This window comes from Triticum dicoccoides, chromosome 5A (genome assembly GCF_002162155.2).
Source record: "Triticum dicoccoides isolate Atlit2015 ecotype Zavitan chromosome 5A, WEW_v2.0, whole genome shotgun sequence".
NCBI lineage: Eukaryota > Viridiplantae > Streptophyta > Magnoliopsida > Poales > Poaceae > Triticum > Triticum dicoccoides.
The window spans coordinates 322,212,082-322,220,129 of record NC_041388.1 but is presented as its reverse complement, the minus strand read 5'-3'; positions in this window follow the sequence as shown (position 1 = coordinate 322,220,129).

Here is an 8,048-nt window from a genome sequence, read left to right as displayed (position 1 = left end):
TAACCCCCGGTACTCCGAAACTTATCCGAAATGACCCGAACCATTCCGGTGTCCGAATGTAACCTTCCAATATATGAATCTTCATGTCTCGACCATTTCGATACTCCTCATCATGTCCGTGATCTCATCTGGGACTCCTAACAACCTTCGATACATCAAATCACATAACTCATAATACATATCATCATCGAACGTTAGGCGTGCGGACCCTACGGGTTCGAGAACTATGTAGACATGACCGAGACACATCTCCGGTCAATAACCAATAGCGGAACCTGGATGCTCATATTGGTTCCCTTTGTCGGCCAAACCGCATAACAACATACGTTGTTCCCTTTGTCATCGGTATGTTACTTGCCCGAGATTTGATCATCGATATCATCATACCTAGCTCAATCTCGTTACCGGCAAGTCTCTTTACTCGTTCCGTAATGCATCATCCCGCAACTAACTCATTAGTCACATTGCTTGCAAGGCTTATAGTGATGTGCATTACCGAGAGGGCCCAGAGACACCTCTCCGATATACAGAGTGACAAATCCTAATCTCGATCTATGCCAACTCAACAAACACCATCGGAGACACCTGTAGAGCATCTTTATAATCACCCAATTATGTTGTGATGTTTGATAGCACACAAGGTGTTCCTCCGGTATTCGGGAGTTGCATAATCTCATAGTCATAGGAACATGTATAAGTCATGAAGAAAGCAATATCAATAAACTAAACAATCATAGTGCTAAGCTAACAGATGGGTCTAGTCCATAACATCATTCTCTAATGATGTGATCCCGTTCATCAAATGACAACACATGTCCATGGCTAGGAAACTTAACCATCTTTGATTAATGAGCTAGTCAAGTAGAGGCGTACTAGGGACACTCTGTTTGTCTATGTATTCACACATGTACTAAGTTTCCGGTTAATATAATTCTAGCATGAATAATAAACATTCACCATGATATAAGGAAATATAAATAACAACTTTATTATTGCCTCTAGGGCATATTTTCTTCAGCCTCTCACTTGCACTAGAGTCAATAATCTAGATTACACAGTAATGATTCTAACACCCATGGAGTCTTGGTGATGATCATGTTTTGCCCGTGAGAGAGGCTTAGTCAACGGGTCTGCAACATTCAGATCCGTATGTATCTTGCAAATCTCTATGTCTCCCTCCTTGACTTGATCACGGATGGAATTGAAGCGTCTCTTGATGTGCTTGGTTCTCTTGTGAAATCTGGATTCCTTTGCCAAGGCAATTGCACCAGTATTGTCACAAAAAAATTCATTGGACCCGATGCACTAGGTATTACACCTAGATCGGATATGAACTCCTTCATCCAGACTCCTTCATTTGCTGCTTCCGAAGCATCTATGTATTCTGCTTCACACATAGATTCCGCCACGACGCTCTGCTTAGAACTGCACCAACTGACAACTCCACCATGCAATAAAAGTACGTATTCGGTTTGTGGCTTAGAGTCATCTGGATCAGTGTCAAAACTTGCATCAACGTAACCGTTTACGACGAGCTCTTTGTCACCTCCATAAATGAGAAACATATCCTTAGTCCTTTTCAGGTATTTCAGAATGTTCTTGATCGCTGTCCAGTGATCCACTCCTGAATTACTTTGGTACCTCTCTGCTAAACTAATAGCAAGGCACACATCAGGTATGGTATACAACATTGCATACATGATAGAACCTATGGATGATGTATAGAGAATGACTTTCATTTTCTCTCTATCTTCTGCAGTGGTCGGGCATTGAGTCTGACTCAACTTCACACCTTGTAACACAGGCAAGAACCCTTTCTTTGCTTGATCCATTTTGAACTTCTTCAAAACTTTATCAAGGTATGTGCTTTTTGAAAGTCCAGTTAAGTGTCTTTATCTATCTCTATAGATCTTGATGCACTACTGCAGGATGCTGCTAATGTGACACTAGAATCAGAGACCCTTCGAGAAACTGTGTGCGATGCCATAATCGCAAACGGTGCTGTATGAAAACCGTCAGAAATGTGTAAAACGTTTGCGATTGAGGACGCATCAAACACAATTCAGATTTTAGTTGTGTGTGCGATGAAGGGCATACGGTTCAGTTCAATTAACTATTTGCGGTGAGGAGGAACAAAAGAAACGGGCAGCCAGATGAAGGCGTGCGTGATACACAACATATGATTCACTCGGATGAACTGTTTGTGATTAGGCAACACAAAATAAACGGGTGACCAGATGAAGGTGTGTGCGATATACAACATACGGTTCACTCGGATGAACTGTTTGTGATTAGGCAAGAGAACATAAACGGTTCAATATAACAAGATGTGTGTGATACGCAGCAAACGGGTCTGTAATTAGAAATGTGTGCAAAGACCGATAATAACGCAAACGATTGCTTCTAATAAGACGTATGTGATATGCTCTGTCCACACAACATCTATTGGCCATTGTGAGACGGGCGGTCATCCGGATACACCATAAGGATGTGAAGAGGCATTCCTATCAGCAAGGACTAGCTGTTCCACCAGTAGCTCATGTAAGAAAACTATCAAGTTAAGTGTGCTCAGGCTGGAGGTCCTTATTTTTTATTTTTTAACACATGTTAATTAAAGAAGGTCTACCGCATTACTTTTTGACAATGTGCGATACGTGGCATACAGTTCCTCCATTCGACCTATTTGTGATGGAATAGGCCGCGTGTGTTGTGCGCAAACGCTTGCTAGTATTCAACCATTTGGGATTGATGAATTCATCACCGACGGGTTCCCTAGTGTGGTCCATGTTCATCTGATCATCATCTACGACTTGTGCTAGCTCGATGCTAAGTTTCCATTAATTGATGGCGTTTTATGAACATGCCACCGTTTCCCGCCATTTCCTCACCTGTTTCCTGTCACCCTGCTATATTGCGCATAGGGGGCGTGCGACGCACGGAGGCGACAAGCACCACCTGTAGCACATCCACCTTTTCCAAGCATGCCAACCCACCAAAGCGATGCCTCTGCCATCAACCTCGCCGACGAGGACAACGAGCAGGCGCCATGGCCCGTCGAGGTCGAGGCACTCCCCGATAATGCGATGGACGATGTCGTGATGCGCGTCATCGCCGGGGTTGAGCAGACCTTTGGCGCACGGCGCTTGAGCGCCGCGGATCAAGATAGGCATGTTAGCGCCGACATGTTGCACCTCGCCGCACAACATGATCGATGGCGCGCTACAGAGCAAGCTAGGCGCGTCCACGCCGATAGGCTACGGCTCACCGCACGGCAAGACCGTTGGAGCGCCGCAGAGCGAGAGGCACGGCGCGCCGCACAACAACAGCGGATCCATCGGCACTTGCCTACTGTCGAGACAACGTCGCGGCTGGGCACATGTCCCGTCAGTACCCCCATTCCTCGCCAGGAGTGAGCAGAGGCCCTCAGCATCGTACTTGCACCAGAGGCCGGCCGCGTCGTACTTGCACCGGACACCTGCCGCACTGTTCGCGTGGGTGCCGCTGTTCGCCTTGTCTGTGGCCCGTTGGATGCCAACGCGCTGGTCCGTAGGCTCGACCGCCTCCTTGGCCCAGGTGTCCACCTGGGCGCAGTAGAGGAACATGGTCGTCGCATCCTTGAGCTGGTGATCTCCGATGAAATAGCCAACTTGGAGCTTGAGATCGTGCTCCAGATGTACCGCGAGCGTGTCAACCGCTTGGACGAACGCCTGCACGAGTTCAGGCAGAGCCAAGAGCTAACCTAGGCAAGGGCTGCTGGTCATGGTCTCATGGACGTGTTTTATTTTGGAAAGTCGTTTCGACGTGGATAGCTATGTATTCACAGCAATCATAGTATTACTCTGTTTATTGCTCTGTTTCAATGTGTGTACTCTATTTTCCATTCTTACATGTTCTTTAATGTGTGTATATACGCTTTCCATTCTGTATATATGGATGATAACGGCTAGATTCAAATTAGTATACAAAAACAGATAAAAATGTAATTCATAATATGTATATATTAATTGTTCATTAGATCATCACAGAATATATATAGATATATATAAAATATCATCACATATACGTGATGATACTTAACTACTAGGTATAATGCATAAAATTGAAAATGATCAATACTAAAACTAATAATCCCTCGCCAACAGCTCCCTGGTGCGCGACGTCTTCCCAGTGCGGAGGCAGTACTCTGACTCCTCCGCCTCGCAGCGCTTGACGTACCGATCTGCCTCTTGCTGGCGGACGCGCGAGGCCGATCTTGCCATTTTGTTGCGCACCCACCGGAGCTCCTCGTCGGTGACACGCTGGAGCTTATCGGCCCACCTCCACGCAGCGACGGGCGCCCAACGCTTATGACCTTCCTCGCGAAGTACCCGTCTTCATACACCTCCTCGGCACGGCGACGCGCCCGCCCCCAAAGCTCCGCCGCCTCCTTTTTCCAAGCGGCATCACAGGCTTCACAGGCCTCCTGGTACCTGGCTTCCTCCTCCGCCATCTCCTTCCTGAACGCCACTTGCCTGGGTTTCTCAGCTAGCGGTAGCAACTTCCACAGACAAAGATTGTACTGGCCCCAAAACAAATACAAAGTTGGGGGGGGGGTCCGGCGCAACCTCGTCAGGCAGCACGTAGGGGTCCTCATTGCTGCTAATTGAGTGAGCGTCCTCGGGGGGCGGCGACTCCTCGTCGGCGCGTGGGCAGACCGGCGGCGCCATGGCAAAGATTTGAGAGAGAGAGAGAGAGGGCGAGCAAGGGGAAGATGTAGATGAGAATGCAGGTGGGGCGACGTGAGCAAGGTAGTATTTATTGGCGGCCGGAATATAGATTGACGGGGATAGTACACACACCGGTCGCCGGAATTTATGAGTACTGTAGTTTGAATTACACACGATTCCCGCAGCAAAATCCATGTGTGAACATAATAGCCAAAATCTGTGTGTGAACATAATAGCTGACAGTTTCCAATGCAGAACCGTGTCTGATTAATGATCCCCGTCATTCACCTACCAAATCTCGAGCCGCGAGATAGAGTGCCAATCGTGTGGGGGCCGATTGTCTTGCCAGATCTTTACATTTTCTTTTTTGAACACCAGATATTTATATCATCTGATGATTTTTTAACTCGCACACAAGTACACAAAAATATGATTTTTCAAACCGTTTTGGTTAGGCGTTGCATGTAGATGTAGTTCAAATTTGAATTACAGTCATTAAATGGTTAGAAAATCACTTAAATATATTTAAAAGGTCAAATGACCCCTAGAAATTTCCAAATTTTCAAATGACAGCTGTATCAGTGCACGTTAAATGTAGGAAAATATTTGAAGGCCGTAATAGGAAGCTATCTCCCATCCGTCAGCAAACATGCATTGTTCCCTCTCGGAACCATAAACCTTCTAGTGAGTTGCTCCGGTTTGTGAGGGGTGTGTGTCCAAACTTTTGTCAAACATGCCAATTTTTTTACCACATTATCTTGGTGGCATGACATTAAATCAAACAAGGTTTCATGTTTTTCTGATTATTTTTTAATTTTTTGGAATTAAAATGCCATGGCATGCACTCCATGCATGTGCCCATGCCTTGACACCAATATGTTTGAAAATTCCATCGAATTTATTGCACATGGAATTAACTCACACACAAGTACACAAACATATGATTTTTCAAACCGTTTTGGTTAGGCGTTGCATGTAGATGTAGTTCAAATTTGAATTACGGTCATTAAATGGTTAGAAAATCACTTAAATGTCTTCAGAATGTCAAATGACCCCTGAAATTTACCAAATTTTCACATGACAGTTGCATGTTAAACATAGGAAAAAAATTTAAGATCGTAAGAGGAAGCTATCTCCCGTTCGTCATCAAACATGCATTGTTCCCTCTCGGAACCACGAACCTTCTAGCGCGTTGCTCCGGTTTGTGACGGGCGTGTGTCTAAACGTTCGTCAAACATGCCAGTTTCTTTATCACATCATCTTGGTTGCATGACATTACATCAACCAATGTTTCATGTGTTCTGATCATTTTTATATTTTTTGAATTGAAATGCCATGTCACTTCATGCATACGTATGCATGTGTCCATGTCCTGAGACCAATATGTTTGAAAAGTCCTTCAAATTTACTACACATGGAATTAACTCGCACACAAGTACACAAATATGATTTTTCAAACCGTTTTGGTTAGGCGTTGCATGTAGATGTAATTCAAATTTGAATTATGGTCATTAAATGGTTAGATAATCACTTAAATGTCTTTAAAAGGTCAAATGACCCCTAGAATTTTCCAAAATTTCACATTACAGTTGTAGTAGTGCATGTTAGATGTAGAAAAATTTGAAGGCCGTAAGAGGAAGCTATCTCCCGTTCTTTATCAAACATGCATTGTTCCCCCTCGGAACCACAAACCTTCCAGTGAGTTGCTCTGGTTTGTGAGGGGTGTGTGTCCAAACTTTCGTCAAACATGCCAATTTCTTTACCACATCATCTTGGTGGCATGGCATTAAATCAAGCAAGGTTTCATGTTTTTCTGATCATTTTTTTTATTTTTTGGAATTAAAATGCCATGGCATGCACTCCATGCATGTGCCCATGCCTTGACACCAATATGTTTGAAAATTCCTTCTAATTTACTGCACATGGAATTAACTCGCACACAAGTACACAAAAATATGATTTTTCAAACCGTTATGGTTAGGCGTTGCATGTAGATGTAGTTCAAATTTGAATTACGGTCATTAAATGGTTAGAAAATCACTTAAATGTCTTTAAAAGGTCAAATGACCCCTGGAATTTACCAAATTTTCACTTGACAATTGTATTAGTGCATGTTAAATGTAGGAAAAAAATTTGAAGGCCGTAAGAGGAAGCTATCTCCCGTTCATCATCAAACATGCATTGTTCCCTCTCGGAACCATGAACATTCTAGCGAGTTGCTCCGGTTTGTGAGGGGTGGGTGTCCAAACGTTCGTCAAACATGCCAATTTCTTTACCACATCATCTTGGTGGCATGACATTACATCAACCAAGGTTTCATGTGTTTCTGATCATTTTTCTATTTTTTGAATTAAAATGCCATATCACTCCATGCATACGTATGCATGTGTCCATGTCGGGAGACCAATATGTTTGAAAATTCCTTCTAATTTATTGCACATTGAATTAACTCTCACACAAGTACACAGATATGATTTTTTAAACCGTTTTGGTTAGGCGTTGCATGTAGATGTAGTTCAAATTTGAATTATGGTCATTAAATGGTTAGGAAATCACTTAAATGTATTTAAAAGGTCAAACGACGTCTAGAATTTTCCAAATTTTCATATTGCACTTGTAGTAGTGCATGTTAGAAGTAGAAAAAAATTTGAAGTCCGTAAGAGGAAGCTATCCCCCATTCGTCATCAAACATGCATTGTTCCCTTTCGGAACCACGAACCTTCTAGCGAGTTGCTCCGGTTTGTGAGGGGTGTGTGTCCAAACTTTCGTCAAACATGCCAATTTCTTTACCACATCATCTTCGTGGCATGACATTACATCAACCAAGGTTTCATGTGTTTCTGATTTTTTTGGAATTAAAATGCCATGCCACTCCATGCATATGTATTCGTGCATATGTGTCCATGTCGTGATACAAATCTGTTTGAAAATTCCTTCTAGTTTACTGCACATGGAATTAACTCGCACACAAGTACACAAATATGATTTCTAAACCGTTTTGGTTACGCGTTGCATGTATATGTAGTTCAAATTTGAATTACGGTCATTAAATGGCTAGAAAATCACTTAAATGTCTTTAAAAGGTCAAATGACCCCTATAATTTTCAAAAATTTCACATTACAGTTATAATAGTGCACGTTAGACGTAGAAAAAAATTTGAAGGCCATAAGAGGAAGCTATCTCCCGTTCGTCATCAAACATGCATTGTTCCCTCTCGAAACCACGAGCCTTCTAGTGAGTTGCTCCGGTTTGTGAGGGGTGTGTGTCCAAACTTTGGTCAAACATGCCAATTTTTTTACCACATCATCTTGGTGGCATGACATTATATCAACCAAGGTTTC